The sequence below is a fragment of the Nicotiana attenuata genome, unplaced genomic scaffold, assembly GCF_001879085.1.
Source record: "Nicotiana attenuata strain UT unplaced genomic scaffold, NIATTr2, whole genome shotgun sequence".
In the NCBI taxonomy this organism is placed as follows: Eukaryota; Viridiplantae; Streptophyta; class Magnoliopsida; order Solanales; family Solanaceae; genus Nicotiana; species Nicotiana attenuata.
Window position 1 is genome coordinate 100,872 of NW_017670922.1, and position 18,104 is coordinate 118,975.

An 18,104-nucleotide genomic window follows, 5' to 3' on the forward strand; every position below is an offset into this window, starting at 1 on the left:
AACTAAACATTTTTAAAGGTCTTGGACTCAATTCGAACAAGACACAGTAAATAAACCAAACTAGCATGGCTCAGCACATCACCCGTTACCTACCGTTTATCCTCCATTGCCAAACCTTTAAGGACCATCTCTGCCTTTCAAATTTCAATGTAAACTATTGCTTTTAAACCCACAAACCCCAATATCAAAATTCTCCCTTTCCTTTCTCCTCATTTTCATTCATTTGGCCATTCGTTTCTCAATACAACAAAATATTTGCAGAACATTTCCTTATACTTAAAACTTAAAACTTTAAAAAAACCAAGATCACCCAAACCAATATGAAACAGAGAAGGCAAATTGCCCGCATAACAATGGCTAAGGATACGATAGCAAGTAAATTGTGACGACCCGACCCGTCGTCTCGTGAGAATCGCTCCGTTTCCCCCATTTCCTGTTTCGTTATGCTTCATTATCAGTGTCTTGTGTGAACAAGTTGAATTGGGTTGATTTTTGGAAGGATAAGAGACACTTAGTCTCTTTAAGGAAGGCTTGTTTTGGAAAAGTCAACCGGATGTTGACCTATGAGTTAGAGGGCTCGGATGTGGATTCCGACGATTCGGTTAGCTTCGGGGGATGATTTTTGACTTAGAGTGTGATCAGAAGTGATTTTGGAAGTCCGGTGTAGAATTAGGCTTGAATTGGCGAAGTTAGTATTTTGGCGAATTCCGGTTGATAGGTGAGATTTTGATCCGAGGGTCAGAATGGAATTCCGAGAGTTGCTGTAGCTTTGTTAGGTGATTTGGGATGTGTGTGCAAAATTTTAAGTTATTCGGAGGTGATTTGGTTGGGGTTTCGATCAAATGCGTGTTTCGGAAGTTTTAGAAGAACTTAGGCTTGAATCCGATGAAAATTTGGTGTTTTGATGTTAGTTTTGGTGTTTTGAGAGTGCAACTAAGTTTGAATTATCATATGTGACGTGTTAGTATGTTCGTATGCGGTCCCGAGGAGCTCGGGTGAGTTTCGGATAGGTTTGGGCTGCGTTGTGCTCGTTTTTCTTATGCTTCGACGACGTTTCTTCAAGCATAAATGAAATCATATTGAACAAATGAGCTCCGATTACTATTTTGAATGAAGCATTAGATCCGTATCGTAATTACGCACCGATATCAAAAAGAATCGTCGAATTTGGACATCATATGAGGATTTTATGGCCATTTTACCAAGGTTGCCCAGATTTTTAGGTTAATGACGAAATTGCCCCTGACGGCGTATTAAAAACCTGCACTATTTGCAAATCTTAAAACCTACGTATCTTCTTCATTATAAGGTCAATTCGAGTGATTCAAAAGACTAAATTCATTATAATTTCGCAAGGAATCCATTGGGAGTAGTAAAACGCGTGACAGTATACCTATAATGAGCAGGTCGAGTTTTCTTCCAATTTTTGAATGGGAAGAAGCTTCTGAGGCGATTTTTAAGAGAGAAAATCAGTGGGTATCACAGAGGTAAGTGATTTGATTATTAAAACTCATTTATGGGTGATTATAGACCATAATCCCAGCCTTTAATTCATGGAAAACAGTAGAAAAATAGGATTTTGGGGCCTGAGATTATGAGACCTTTAGGGGTCGATTTGAGGGGTCAAACGGACTCGATTTTGGTGTTCTTTATATGTACGGAATCGGGAGAAGATGAAGAACACTTTTCGGTAAAAATTTCTGAGTTTCGAGAAGTGGTCCCAGGGCTCGGGTTTTGTCAATTTCGGGATTATTGATGTTTTTCGATTATTTTCGATTGGGTATTGATCCTATAGCATAATGTGACGTATTCGGTGTGGTTTTGGTCAGATTCGACGCGCGAGGAGGTCGATTTGAGGTTAGTAATAGATGTAAATGCTGTGTTGAGGGTTTGAAACCCCAAATTTGCACATCGTAGTGCTATGTTGAGGTGACTTGCACGCCGGATAACAGGCGTGGGGTAGAGCATCGTCGAGGATTGTGACTTGGTCCGTCCCGCTTTATAAAATTACTACCTAATTGATTGAAGCTTAGTTAATATCCTTATAAAAATGGATTAATTGTCATAATCGGGTCTCGTGCCAACTGATTGAATCCTTCAGGGATTGCTCTTGCTGGTTTCTTACCATTTTTACATATAATTTAACTCAGTCCTAGTATTTGACACTGTTTTTGCAACTCAGCCTTTTTTTTCTCAAACATGGAACCTAAATAATATTTCTAATGAAGTTTGGGCTGAATATTTATATATTATTGTGCCCGAGGGGCTTATATGATTCTGGACTGAGTATGGGATCGGGCTGCGCGCCGCAGCAGTATTATATTGATATTGATATGAGGCTTATGGCCTAATGGATGCCACGAGATGGCTTGATATTGCGCTTGGGCCGTAAGGGGCCCCTCCCGGAGTTTGCACACCCCTAGTGAGCACCGTCGACGATAAATAAATGGAGCGGGCTGCACGCCGCAGCGGGTACTAGAGAGTACCGTACTATTTGTTGCATTTCTTAATTGATTGTCATTCATTTACTTATCTGTTGCAGCATCATTGTTTTCATTGGTTTATTGAGTTGATATTATCTGGATTGAACTGCTGTAATTATAGTTTACATTGTGCCTATCCAGGATTTCTTACTCTCAGCCTTTATTTATGTTTATTACTCTCTGGGTTGGAAGTACTCACATTACTCCTTGCACCTTGTGTGCAGATCTAGGTGCACCCGATGAGGCTGAGTGAGGATTTCTCAGCCGAGCATCATATCTGGGAGCATCAAGGTAGCTGCATGACGTCCGCAATCCTGATCTTCCCATCTAACCTATTTTCTTTATTTCCACATTTCTCTAGAGCAATATGTAGTAGGTTGATACCCGTGTATTAGAGGCTCAGACTTGTGACACCGAATTCTTCGGGCAGTGTAGTAGTATTTCTACTTGGGTTTTCCGCATGTTTTAACTATATTTCAGAGTTTCAGTATTATGACTTAGAAATTATTTGTGTTAATTGAATCATGAATTGCATAAAAAGGGTTAAGGTTATTGAATTGGTTGGGCTTGCCTTGCAGTGTGTTGGGCGCCATCACGACCGGGGTTGGGGTCGTGACAAGTTGGTATCAGAGCCTAGGTTACTTGGTCTTGCGAGTCATGAGCCGGTTTAGTAAAGTCTCGTGGATCGGTACGGAGACGTCTGTACTTATCCTCGAGAGGCTGCAGAACCTTTAGGAAAACTTCACATTCTTGAATTCTTATCGTGCGTCCTTGATTCAGCTTGAAAAGAAACTCTTGAAATTCCTTCCACGTGTTCGTACGCGCGCATGAGCGCTCAGTATCAGATGTGCCTTGATGGCTTGTTATTCCCCGATCGAGGGGCGAGATGTAATCTCTGTGAGTTTATGTTGGGCCAGTGTGGAGGACTTGAGGCCGGATCTTTTCCTATGGCTTGAGCACCGAGGTGCTGATTGTGTGAGCAAGTGTTTCGAACTTATATGTTCGGCATTGTCCCTATTAGTGGGAGTGACGGCTGGTTAGCTACGTGGTGAGTATGTTAGTGCTGCAAGGTGCATCTATGTGACTTGGAGGTAATGAGGAAGGCCTACTGGATGATAGAAGAACTAATAGGTGTTTGAATTCCATTGCGATTCGAGGTATAGCCTGAGTTATGGGCGGTGAAGAATCTTTTCATGTTTCCAGTTGAGAGTGAAGTAAAAATTTTATGTTGCGGTATGAGTTCAGACTCAGGAAGACTAAGCGACTGCGTACAGTTTAGGACAGTGGAAGTTATACAGAAATGGTAGTTGGAGGCAAAGCAGGTGGGTCATCTCCTGCGGAGTGTTCTAAAGTTGTGTGATCCTTATGTTATCTATTAGAAGATCTCATTTACAAGTGAAGAAAATTTGTTGACATCTAAACTAGATCGCCTAGAGAGTAGGCTTAACTGTTGTGAGAGTGAATGCGAGATTTGCAGAAGAGTTAAAAAAAAATTCTAGATGATTTGTGTTTCCACAAGCTTATGAAGGATTGAGTTTAATCTCACTATGGTATTAAGGCAGCAATGGAGTATGTGCGTTATGAGTTGTTGGGAGTGTTTTGATCTGTGGCTTCGAGCCAAGTTGGGGAGTTTGCTATTGATTAGCTAATTGTACGGTTATGTGCTATGTTGGTTCCGGTTTGAGGCATGCTGGCGAATCAGTTCTGGTTGCAGAAATTGAGCCGAGGATGGCATGAGTGAAGCAAAATTTTGACAAAGGTTATATGGTGCTTCGTAGATGTGTGAGAATCACAGGATGTCTTAAGATGTTGTTGGTAAAGATTGCTCGGTGCATGGAGAAGGAAGATGTTTGTTTGTATTGGGATGAGGTCATATCCTGCGGTGTCAGAGTGCTAATGAGGCACGGGTGGTTATGTTCGTTTGATCAGGTGAATTGCAGTTTGAATAAGAAGTAAATGACTCTCAAGAATGATTTTAATGTGTTCAAGATTCTACATGTAACAATCAGGTGTCTTAAGGTTGTGTATGTGGTAAGAGACTGTGTTTTCATTGGAAAAGGTCAAGACTTGTGGTATTTTATGTTAATTATGGGATTCTATGTATCAGTATCTGGAAAGTAAAGGTAACGGATTTAGATTCGCAGGAAGTTCTTCAGAGTAAAGTATTTTGGAATGTGGTGTTTCTGGGAATATTTGAGAGAGGATTCAATGGCTTATGGGTCTTAGACAGTGTGGTCTTGTGCTTGGGTCTCGTGTAGTGAGCTTGGGTTGAGAAACTGTGGTGCTACAGCAAGGGGGAATATCAAGTTGATGATGAATCAGAAGGGAAATTAGATAGATGGAATAGCTTGATAGTAGACCGAATCGGTATGGTAAGGATATGATTAATTCTTCGTATGTGTTCGAGGTAATGAGCCCTTACAAGTATTTTGCAGCAATGCTCTTGGGTTTTGATGGCTTGCTTAGCTTGGTCGAGTTAGAAGGATTCCGTCCTGGCAGTTTAATTTATGCAAACGGAATTGAGAGAGTTCTTGTTGATTTCTACCGTGGTTGAAGAGGTGCATTTTCTACGAATATGAGAGACATGGAATGTGTAATGATTTTTCTTCTAGATGGGATCAATGGAAGTTCTTGACTAGTTGAGTGCGTAGATGTCTGTGGCTCGGAAGGGAGATAAAAGTTTTCATGTTATTCCTGGATGGTATGATATATGCGGTATGTTGTAGAGGGCCGAGACTGGCGTGTGCTGGGTTACAGTTCAGTTCTGAAAGGAAGTTCATGAAACTCTTAAGCAGCGGGTAGCCTCAGATAGTTAAGGGAATGATATTTCTAACTGGAAGTGATTTGACAATAGTATATGATCAAAAAAAAGGCAATGTGACTTAACTGATGATACTTCAGTAGTCTTGCGGCATTTTCTTGTTAGATCGACTGTTGATGTCTGAGTTTGTGTGATGGCACAGGGGAATTTTAGAATATCTTTCGTGGAATGATTGGGTACTCGAGGTGTAATATGTATTCATACTGCGGAATTTAGGATCAGGTACAGTGATTCGTGTGCTATATGGAGTTGGAGACTGGGAGTTCTCAGGTACAGACGATGTAGTGGTTGTGGATCGTGTGTATTGGTACCGTTAGCGGCTATTGGGATTTGGAGGCCCGAGTGGATCTTTCTTTGCTTGGTATATTAGATTTTGGATATGATATTGGGGTGTAGACCGGTTGTCTCAGTGTTGGGTTATTCTAGACTATTGTGCTATGGGCTATGCCGGAAAATGCCACGAGTTGCGTGGCGAGGTGCATCGGATTTTGTTCTAGCAGAGTGGTTTGTATTCCAAAGACCAGCAGACGGCTGGGAAGGACTGCTTTTCTTAATTGGGCCTTCATGACGGTTGTCAGTGCAGAGGTTTCTACCATTGGTTTAGTTCCAGTGTTGAGGGACTTTTCGGATGCGTTTCTTGTGGCCGGGCATGTCACCGGGCGAGGTTGTGGATTTTGGTATTGATTTGGTGCCGGGCACGTATCGTACGGCTCTGGTAGGAGTTATAGTAGTGGAAGGAGCAACTTCAGGCTTCTTGGTAATAAGTTCGTTGGTAGGCCGATGTGGATACTTGTTTAGCTTGAGTCGGCTTGGTTGGCCCCGAAATTTTATTGTTAGGGGATAGGTTGATTCGATCGTTAGTGAGCTTGTTAATGATCTGGGGAGGTCTATGAGTTGCTTTTCGGTGTTGCGAGACGTTATGATTTGTTGGTTATGGGCACATGTGGTGCGGTTCTATTGGGGATTCATAGTGAAAGTCGAGCGGGAAGAGTAATTGGGTGTTGGTCGGTAAATGGAGTATTGGTTATGACCTTTCGGGGTAGATTCAGGTGTTCTAATTCTATGATGTGAGACGGGGTCTCAGCCTTGTGTGGTGATGGTATTGATGAGCTTGAGGTACAGCTCTTTCGTTTGAGTCATTTTCATGAGTTGAGTATATTCAAATCGTTTCTTATTGGTGCGCGTATTATGCAAGTTGTGGCTTAGGTCTGTATTGAGGTGTCATATCACCAGAGTGGTGTGTTGGATTCGAGACGATCGTTGGGGTCACTAATAAATACGAACGGATTTGATTTCAGCTTGTTGGAAGGGTAATATCGAGGTTCGGCTCAGAATCTGCTGTGGTATTAGTCAATAGGGAAGTGGCTTCATGGATTTGAGAAATGGTTACGATTTATTGCGTGTTTCATTTATCGTTGGCGGTATATGAAAGTGTTGGAATAAGACCTTAGTTGATAAGAGGTTTTCTACCGGTATTCGGGTGTTGTGGGCAACTGCTGTGAATAGAAGTTATCGTTTCGAGTGTTTGGGTTATGTAGTATATCATATGATTGCACCTGAGGTTTCAGGTATGGGTTATTACAGCTGGTTCGGGCTTATTCTGAGTATAGATGTGAGGTTCTGATCTTGTGTATGATTTCGGAAATTGCAATGTGGTTCTATGGTTTATGGACTAGATGGATTGTGAAATTTCAGCTATGTTGTGTTATCGGACCTATGCGAGATAGGGTGACGTGGGATCACCCCGGGTATATGCTTGGTAAGGTCATTCAGCTATTGGTTGACTTCTAGTACAACTTTGGGTACGCTCGAGGACGAGCGTTTGTTTAAGTTGGGGAGGATATGACGACCCGACCCGTCGTCCCGTGAGAACCGCTCCGTTTCCTCCATTTCCTGCTTCATTATCAGTGTCTTGTGTGACCGAGTTGAATTGGGTTGATTTTTGGAAGGAAATGAGACACTTAGTCTCTTTAAGGAGGGATTGATTTGGAAAAGTCAACCGGACGTTGACCTATGAGTTAGAGGGCTCGGATGTGGATTCCGACGATTCGGTTAGCTTCGGGGGATGATTTGTGACTTAGAAGTGTGATCGGAAGTGATTTTGGAGGTCCGGTGTAGAATTAGGCTTGAATTGGCGAAGTTAGTATTTTGGCGAATTCCGGTTGATAGGTGAGATTTTGATCCGAAGGTCGGAATGGAATTCCGAGAGTTGCAGTAGCTTCGTTAGGTGATTTGGGATGTGTGTGCAAAATTTCAGGTCATTCGGAGGTGTTTTGGTTGGGTTTTTGATCGAATGCGTGTTTCAGAAGTTTTGGAAGAACTTAGGCTTGAATTCGATGAGAAACGATGGTTTTAGTGTTGTCTGAGGTGTTTTGATGATTGGAGCAAGTATGAATAAGGTATTGGATCATGTTTGTATTTTTGGTTGAGGTCCCGGGGGCCTCGGGGTGATTTCGGATGGCTAACGGGATGAAATTTGGAGTTTAAGGACTGCTGAGTGGTCTGGTATCTGGTATTTTCGCTTCTGCGGAATTTTGGACCGCAGAAGCGTATGAGGAGTCGCAGAAGCGAGGTTGGGCATTTTGGAGATTTTCGCAGGAACGGACTATTTCCCGCATAAGCGGCTTCCGCAGAAGCGGTTAGTGACCGCAAAAGCGGTCCAAGGCAATAAGTGAGATTCCGCAGAAGCGGAAAGTGACCGCAGATGCGGTAGTCGCAGAAGCGATAAAGGACCGCAGAAGCGGAAATAACTGATCAGAGGTGGGTTTTAATCGCTTCGCGATGTTTTACAGAAACATATTTTTAACTTCGGACTTGGGGTGTTCTTGAGCGATTTTGAAGAGGAAATTCAAGGACTTCGATCAGATAAGCATTCTTGGACTTAGAACACAATTTTATCATGCAAATACATGAAATTACACTGAAAACTCAAGGAATTAAGGTCAAAAATGGTGGTTTAGGGCTTGAAACCTAAGAGAACAAAAATGGGAGTTTGAGGGGTCATTTGGACTCCGATTTTGGTGTTCTTTATATGCATGGACTCGTGGCGAGATAAGGAATCCGGTGATGTAAAATTTATAATTTTTCGAGAAGTGGGCCCGGGTCTCGGGTTTTGCCAACTTCGTGATTTTTGATGTTTTTCGAGTCTTTTCGATTGGGTTATATTCCCTTAGCATATTGTGACGTATTCGTTGTGGTTTTGGTCAGATTCGACGCACGAAGAGGTGAATTCGAAAGGCAAGGGCATAGCAAGCTAGGACTTTGGCCGGCTTGAGGTTAGTAATAAATGTAAATGTTGTGTTGAGGGTTTGAAACCCCGAATTTGCACATCGTAGTGCTATGTGAGGTGACTTGCACGCCGGATAACGAGCGTGGGGTAGAGCACCATCGGGGATTGTGACTTGGTCCGTCCCGCTTAATAAAATTACTACCTAATTGATTGTAGTTTTGTGATATCCTTATAAAAATGGATTAATTGTCATAATTGGGCTTCGTGCCAACTACGTGAATCCTTCAGGGATTATTTTTACTGGTTTCTTACCATATTTCTAGATATTGAACTCAGTCCTGGTATTTAACACTGTTTTTGTAAACTCAGCCATTTTTCTAAAAGTAGAAACTAAAGTAATATTTTTAAATGAAGTTTGGGTTGAATATTTTTTATAGTATTGTGCCGAAAGGCTTATGTGATTTTGGACTGAGTATGGGATCAGACTGCACGCCGCAGTGGTATGATATTGATATTGATATGAGGCCGAGGGCCTGTTTGATGCCACGATATGGCTTATTATTGCACTTGGGCCGTAAGGGGCCCCTCCCGGAGTCTGCACACCCCCAGTGAGCGCCGTCGACGTTAAATAAATGGAGCGGGCTGCACGGCCGCAGCGGGGTACTGGTGAGTACCGCTTTATGTGTTGCATTGCATATTTTAATTGTCATTTATTCTTTATCTGTTGTGGTATTATTGTAATTGTCCTCGCTGTTTTACTGTTTTATAGCTTTACCTTGTGTTTATTTGGGATTTATTATCCTCAGACATTATTTATATTTACTACTTTCTGGGTTGGAAGTATTCACAATACTCCCTGCACCTTGTGTGCAGATTCAGGTACACCACAGGGTGAGTGAGGAATTGTTGGCTGAGCAGCGTTTATCCGGGAGTATCGAGGTAGCTGCATGGCGTTTGCAGCCTTGATCTCTCCCATCTATCTTTATCCTTTTATTCATATTTTCTTTCCTAGACAGACTTGTGATTAGTTGAATATTTTGTATTAGAGGCTCATGTTCGTGACACCAAATCTGTGGGCTAATTAGTATTTTATTTTGGGGTTTTCGGAGGTTAGAAATTATTTCAGAGATTCCGCATTTAAATTGTTATTTTTACTTGTGAATATTCATTTATCCATCTAGGTTATTTGGTTAAGGTTGTGTAAATGGTCGGGCTTGCCTAGCAGTGTGTCGGGCGCCATCACGATCGGGGTTTGGGTCGTGACAAGTTGGTATCAGAGCCTAGGTTACTGGGTCTCGCGAGTCATGAGCCCGTTTAGTAGAGTCTCGTGGATCGGTACGGAGACGTCTGTACTTATCCTCGAGAGGCTGCAGAACCTTTAGCAAAACTTCACATTCTTGAATTCTTATTGTGCGTCCTTGATTCAGCTTGAAAAGAAACTCTTGAAATTCTTTCCACGTGTTCGTACGCGCGCGTGAGCGCTCAGTATCAGATGTGCCTTGATGGCTTGTGATTCCTCGATCGAGGGGCGAGATGTAATCTCTGTGAGTTTAGGTTGGGCCGGTCTGGAGGACTTGAGGCCGGATCTTTTCCTATGGTTTGAGCACTGAGGTGCTCTTTGTGTGAGCAAGTGTTTCGAACTTATATGTTTGGCATTGCCCCTATTAGTGGGAGTGACGGCTGGTTAGCTACGTGGTGAGTATGTTAGTGCTGCAAGGTGCATCTATGTGACTTGGAGGTGATGAGGAAGGCCTACTGGATGATAGAAGAACTGTTAGGTGTTTGAATTCCATTGCGATTCGAGGTATAGCCCGAGTTATGGGCGCGTGAAAAAAAATCTTTTCATGTTTCCAGTTAAGAGTGAAGTAAAAATTTTATGTTGCGGTATGAGTTCAGACTCAGGAAGACTAAGCGACTGCGTACAGTTTAGGACGGCGGAAGGTATACAGAAATGGTAGTTGGAGGCAAAGCAGGTGGGTCATCTCCTGCGGAGTGTTCTAAAGTTGTGTGATCCTTATGTTATCTATTAGAAGATCTCATTTATAAGTGAAGAAAACGTGTTGACATCTAAATTGGATTGCCTAGAGAGTGGGCTTAACTGTTGTGTGAGTGAATGCGAGATTTGCAGAAGAGTTAAAAAAAAACTCTAGATGATTCAATTTTCCTCAGGCCCAAACGGTCACCCCCTTTGTACCCTTTAAAACTAGCCCAGATCCGCCCCCAACCCGGTCCAATCTCGCTCAGTAGCCAAACGACCCCGTTTTTAATAGCCCAAATTAGGACCGTTGATCTCATTTGATCAAACGGTCCGGAACTGGGGTCCTCATTACTATATAGTTGTCCGAACATGGCACCCCCCCCAGTCCAAACCTATCTCCTAACCCCTTCACCCTTCGTCTCTAAAGAACCCTAGAGACGCCGCCCTTCAATTCCCCATTTGCCGGCCGGCGGCACCGTCTCAGGCCGGTCCAAAATAACATCATAGAACCCCCATTACCTCCTCTTCCCCAATCTCTACTCCGTTTCTTTCGAATCACCCTAGGATCTGTCGAATCTTGATTTGAATTGACGAACCCTAAAATTCCAAAACCCCCTGAATCAAGATTTCATTAAAATTTGAGGTCTATTTTGGTTTTATTCGTGTGTTCTTGATAAGAACACACGATTAAGGTCAAACTCGGCCAAAAATTGGAAATTTCGAAGGTTCTTTCAAAGTTTCTACTGTCCGGGCCACTTTTTAGGTATTTTTCTTTATTTTTAGGTTATTTAAATTCCATTTGTAGTTCTTTTCTTATCTTCTTCTGTTTCTTTCTTTTATTTTTCTGATTCTTGTTTTTCTGGTTTTCTTTTATTTCTTCAAGCCATCCGTGTTTGCATGTATTTTTAGATTTGTTTAGTTAGTTTGTTTTTCTGGTTTTGAGTTTGTATGAGGTTGGGTTTTTCTGTCTCTACTATTTCTTTGGGGCTCAGGTTTTCAGAGTCTCTATGACTTTCCAAGCCTTTTGGGCTGTTGGTTTTGTCTGAGTTCAATTGGACTCAGACCTTGAAAATTTGAAGCCCAAAATCCGGATTTACAGACCTATAACATTTTGAATTGGGTCAATTTGACCCATATCTGTTTGGCTTCAGGGGTAAAAACAGGGTTCTTAAGGAGTAGTTAGGAATTTAGGCTAGGGGAATCTCTAATAACTGATTTAAGAAGCTGCTAGGAAGCTGCCTTTGGGACTTACATGAAAATCTGATTTTTACACTAAGGGTATCTAAGCAAAATGAAAATTTAAAAAGGTTTTAGGTGCAAAAACTTAGCTCATTTCTGCAGTCCTAAAAGCTTGACTATAAAGGCATAGTTTCTTCATTAGCAAGGCAGATTTTAGAGATAAAAATCCTGAAAAAATTAACAAACGGCTGGAGTTCTTTTTCTTTTCAAGAAAAATACTGAAAATTGTTTGAGTTTTTTGCTTGATTTCAAGTTTTAATTCCCGTGTGAAAGGTCAGATCTTAAAAGGTTTAGTAGAAATGGTGTATTCGGGTTTCTGAACATCAGAATTGGTTTGAAAATCTGAGGCTTGATTTGCTGATTCTATCACTGTTTCATTACTGGGTTTAAGTTGATTTCTGCTGCTGTTGATTGCTGATTCTTCACCTCTCTTGTTTTCCCTGTTCATTTCCAGGTATTTACCACACATCTCAGAGTTTGAAAAATGGAAGAACATGAAGTTTTGTTTGAGCTGGAAAATCTGTAATAAAGCAGTTGATTGAATGCTATTTCTGCACTTCTGAAATTAGTGGATTTCTGCACCTTAGTTTAGTTCTCATTATGTGTACACCTGACCCTTTTGTTGTTAGTTTTCTTTGAACTTTGAAAGCTTCAAGTTTTGTACATAGATGTTACTTTTCTGCAAATACTTGCTCCATGTTGGATAAATTATGGGTTTTAGCCATTTGGTCTACATGAGTTTGAGACTGGTGTTTGTATAAAAGGGACTATTCTGGACGTTTGCAGCAAAATATTCAGTCATGTTATATGTGTTAGATCTGTGTTAGTTCAGTTGAAGTCAGTGCATTGTTTGATAGTGATTTCTGATTTTGAGCTTACTAAAATGACAATCATAGGCTAGAATGTAAAACTTTCATTTGGAGTCTAGATTAGTAGGTGTTTTTCTGCCATTTTTGAGATTATGTATGTTGTTGTTTAAAAGTCGTGATAGTATTAAAGTGTTAGATAACAAGATGATTGTGAATGAGTTGTTGTAGGATTGTATCTTCATCATAAGGATAATTGGACACTAAAATGCGATTTGTATCTGTTTTTTAAGACAATCAGTAGTTGTTTTAATTTTCATGAAACAATATGATTTGTAATTTTGAATTCGAATGATGTTTTGGGCTATGAGGGGACTCGATCCTGAGTCCCAGCTTTGTGACAGGGGTCTGTTTTCAGAGTTGGACTTCCTCTTGGGCTTAATTTAAGCTATTATGAAATCAGCGACTGGGCAGCCTTACAAGTTTGATAGGCTATTGGGCTTCACTTCAGGCCCAGGCTTTGAAATAGACTGGACTTCGTTTAATATTGGTCTGTCTGTTTAAATGAATCAAGTCCGGGTTTTTAGTTTAGAATAATTATAATTCCTTTAAACCGTCCTTAATTAATTAGTTGGGCTTTTAAAAGTAGATTGGAGGCATGCCATATTAGGTAAGACATAGTTTATAACCCTCCAAAGTTTAGTTCAAGTTCCTTTTAAAAAAATTGGAATCGACGTGTGCCATGCCAAACAAAACCTCAAAATGCATGGCCCACGCTTAATTAGTATTTTAATCCTTAGAAATCGAGGCGTGCCATTTAGTTAAATTTTCCATGGCCCTCGCTAATGTGAAAGAGCGTAGTTGCTTTAGGCGTGCTATTTAAAAATTACCTTCCTAAACTCGGGTCTGCATTTATGTGACCCAAATCCAAATCTCAACAACGTTAGATAAAATGTGTCGTGGACCGCGGGTGCATTTATGTGACTGGTTCAAGGCGTGTTTTAGATGGCGTTGATTCTTTCCTAAAAATAATTAAATAAAAAGCGGTTATAAAGTTAAAATTGAACCATAGGTTAAAACATGTATTAAAATCAGATAATAGGCCAATCATAATAGTTTAAGCGACCGTGCTAGAACCACGGAATCCGGGGGTGCCTAACATCTTCCCTCAGGTTAACAGAATTTCTTACTTAGAATTTCTGGTTCGCAGACTTCAAAAGGAAAGTCGAAATTTCCTCGATTTGGGATTTGAAATAAACCGGTGACTTGGGACACCAATTAAAATATTCCAAGTGGCAACTCTGAACAAAAATGAATAAATAATCCCATTTCGAATAATGTCACTTAAAGTGGAAAAACTCCCTTGTACTACCTTCGGGTGTGTAAAAAATGAGGTGTGACAGCTCTGGCTACTCTGTTGGGGATAAGAACCCAGAACTTTTGTTCAGGGTTTAAGAATTCGAGCTTAAAATAACTGTTATAGCTGGCTTTATTTATTATCTGATTTTTACATGTTGAGTCTAATGTGCTAAATGTCGCTTTTTACCGCTTTGATATTATTTGAATTGTATATAAACTGTTACGAAACCCTTCTCTTCTCATCTTCGGGGATGTGCACGCTGGCGTTACTCCCTATTCTGTTAGTGTCATACCTTAAATAAGAAAGAGGCTCGGACAAGTTACAAAGCCGGATGGCCTTTTGGTTTCCGGTACGTAGTCCCCTCCTCGGCTCGAGTTGTCCGCTCGGGTACACAAGTCTAGAACAGTATACCCAGGTTTTAAACTTAGAATAACTCAGCCTCATGCCGGATCCCTAGTAGGAACGTTTGTTTGCATCATGTGCATTTGACTTTGGGGACTCAACACAGGGGTTGGGTCCGTCTAGGACAGGTGTACCCAAAAATCAAAGACCATCTTGATGCATCTTACGTGCTACTTGCATATTTGTCTGTTTCGGCTTGCACGTTGACTGGTTTCTAGAATAGGGAAAGAAAATGAAAAAAAAAGAGGAAAAGAAAATAAAAAAAAAGAAAGAAGAAAGAAGATAAAAAACGGGTGAGAGGCGGGTATTTGAATTATCCTGAAATTTTGCCAAAATTTTGAAGAAAAAAAAAGAGGAAAAGTCATTTCAAAATAAGTCATATTTTCCCGTTGTGTCAAAACTAGGCGAACTACGCGGGTCTGATTCTCACCGGATGTGAGATACGTAGGCAAACCTCATCGGTTCCGGCCCACCATTTTCAAAAAATCCAAAAATATTTTCATTTACTTCCTTCTTTAGAAAGTCTTTCTTTTAGACCCAATTTTTTTAAAAAAATACAAAAATATTTTCTTTTAATTTCTTCTTAAAATCCAAAAATATTTTCGTTCTTCTTTCAAAAATTCAAAAGAAAATTCAAGATTCAAAAATATTTTCTCTTTTCTTTAGAGTATTTCTTTCATAAATTCAAAAATAAAAGTCCAAAATCCAAAAATATTTTCTTTCATCTTTAGAAGTTTTTCTTTCGAAATTCCAAAAAAAATAGTAATCAAAAAATATTTTCTTTCTTCTTTATATAAGTCTTTCTTTCAAAAATTAAAAAAAAAATTCAAAATCCAAAAAAAAAAAAGAGTTAGTTTATTTGCTTTATTCCTGATCTTCCCAAACTACGCAAGATCTGATTCATGTTCCCACATGATACGTAGGCAACCCACATCAGGTTCGATCAACCATTGAAAAGAAAAATGAGAAAAAAAAATGAAAAACAAAAGTGAAAAAATGTTGATAATAATAAGGACTGACTGAGTCCATTCTAACATGTTTTTGTTTTGAATTATAAAGAAAGTTGAGGTGGTCGGTTTGTGGTAAGCTGGCAACACAAGATCCAAGGAGAAAATGTCAATGACAACTGACATCAAAGTTGTTACAAATGCTCAAGAGACTCGGGGTCAGAGGGTTCAACAAGAGTCTACCGTGGTTGATGAAAATAGACTACTGAAACAAAAAATGACTGAAATGTGTCAAGCATGGGCCAATGGCCAAGGACCGCCTTTTTCTTCTCATGGCTTCCCAAAGTTCACATCCATCTCGACTACTACCATTCCGGTTTCATTGTCTGATCAATCCTGTCCACCTGGGTTCAGTTCTTATCCCAACTGTACGACTACAGCTGGGACTTCTGTTGCATGCTCTCAAAGTTTGTTATTCACAACCAATCAGACAACCTCTACTGTTATGGCCGTCTTCACCATCCCACAGCCGACAGTGGTGCAGAGGAAAACTCATGAGTCATAGTTTTCTACCCAGCAAGAGCAACACCACTCTCCTAAGTACCACTCGTACTTGTTTGATCTTCCTGCAAACATTGAGAAGCCTGCCCGAAAGATGGCACAGGAAGAAATGACCCAAAGAGTGAAAAGCGTAGAACAACAGTTGAAAAACATGCAAGGGTTGGCTGGTCAGAAGAGCATTGCCTTCAAGGATTTATGTATATATGTTCCCCGATGTCCACTTGCCACCTAGTTTCAAGACTCCCAAATTTGAAAAGTATGATGGACATGGAGACCCCATAGCCCACCTGAAAAGGTATTGCAATCAACTAAGAGGTGCGGGAGGAAAGGAGGAATTACTGATGGTTTATTTTAGGGAAAGCCTCACGGGAGTAGCCTCCGAATGGTTTATGGATTAAGACACATCTCGCTGGTATGTTTGGGATGACATGGCTCGGGCCTTTGTCAAACAGTTCCAATACAACATTGACATTGCCCCAGACCGTAATTCCCTTTCAAACCCGAAGAAGAAACCAAGTGAAAGTTTCAGGGAATATGCCATTAAATGGAGAGAGCAAGCAACTAGAGTTAAGCCACCCATGGATGAGCACGAGCTAATCATTGTCTTCCTTCAAGCGCAAGAGCCAAATTACTTTCAAAACATGATGTCGGCAGTTGGCAAATCCTTCTCGGAAGCAATCAAAATGGGAGAAATGGTAGAGAATGGTCTTAAGACAGGCAAAATTATAAGTCAAGCAGTTCTTAAAGCCGCAATCAGGCTGTCCAAGTTGAATCTGATAATTTTAGTGACACAAATGAGAAGGATGAAGAAATCATGATGACAACAGGGTCGAGAAGAGGTCCCAGGAGAGCACCTCGAAGGTATGCGCAGCCTCATCAGGTTTCCCATGACTCCCCTGAGCATTACTATCCACTTCAGAACATACAATACTCTGTTGCTCCACCTCAGTATGTTGGCCAGCCACCAAAACACCACAGAAGGCGAGCACGAGCACCGCAAAATCTCCTTAAGCCTCCATAAAATTTTCAATTTCCCTATTACCAACATCCAAGCCAGTGGTATAAAGGGGAACAAAGGTTGAAAGATAATTTTACGCCAATAGGAGAGTCCTATGCAAGCTTATTTGAGAAGTTAAAGCATCATGACATGATTGCACCCATTTCTCCAAATCATGTGGACCCACGCGCAAGAAGCTTTGACCCTTCTAAAAGGTGCGAATACCATTCTAATGCCCAGGGGCACAATGTTGAAAGCTGTCGGGATTTGAAAAGAGAAATAGAAAGGATGATCCAGGAAAAACGGATGGTGATCCAAGACAAAGGCACCCAGAATATCGTGCAGAATCCTTTACCTGCACATGATGATGCACACTTTGTGGGGATGATGCCTGGTGACATGGAGTAAGAGAATCCTCTCGAGAACTTGCCGACTGAAATTGGAGAAGGCCGTGGTGATTCAGATGAGCAAATTTGTGGCTAAATGTCAAGCTTAGCAATTGAAAAGTCATTATCTCCTTACTAGGAAGGAATCTTGGTAGCTTGTTTTGATGTTTTTTCTATTATTTGGGTTATTTCAGGGTTGTGATCCAGATTTTATTTATTTCATTGAGTCAAACCCTACTATCCCTCCACTCTGTCTGTGTGAGTCTTGTCCGTTTGTTCTGTTGCTATTTTCATTATTCGGGTTATTTTAGGGTTATTCGTGTCATTCTGTTCCTAGTTCTTTTCTCGCTAGTTCTAATGACATGACATGCATGCGGAAATTTTGGCCAGATCTTAGAAATTAATTCAATCTGGAGTTGGAAAACTGGAAAAAAAAACATTTTTGAGGATGAATAAAGAGTTGAAATACTTTGGAATTAAGGTCGAGTAAAATTCACCTTCAAATCATTGTGAAGATTGGGCTTGAAGGTGTTTAATCAATTGAAGTTTGTTGGAAAGTTTAACACTACGGGATAGGAAATTGTCTTGTGACCACGACACGCCAAGAAGACATACATGTTCGTCAATGTTGTGATCGCAAAAAGATACTATGTCTGGCATTCTCGAGGTTGGGAGGCCCTTTTTCTGCTACCCAAACACTTTACACCCTTTGTCACCCCTTTGAGCCTGTGTTATTTTCTTCGACCACCCTCTTTTGGAATCAAGTTTAGAGTCAAAAATAAAAAAAATAAAAAGAAGAAGTTCATGTCCCAAGAGTACAAACTGGGGCAACTCTAGAAAGTTTAGAAAAGGAAAAAAGAAAAAGAAAAGTCAAAGGACCATGTCCCCAGAAAAT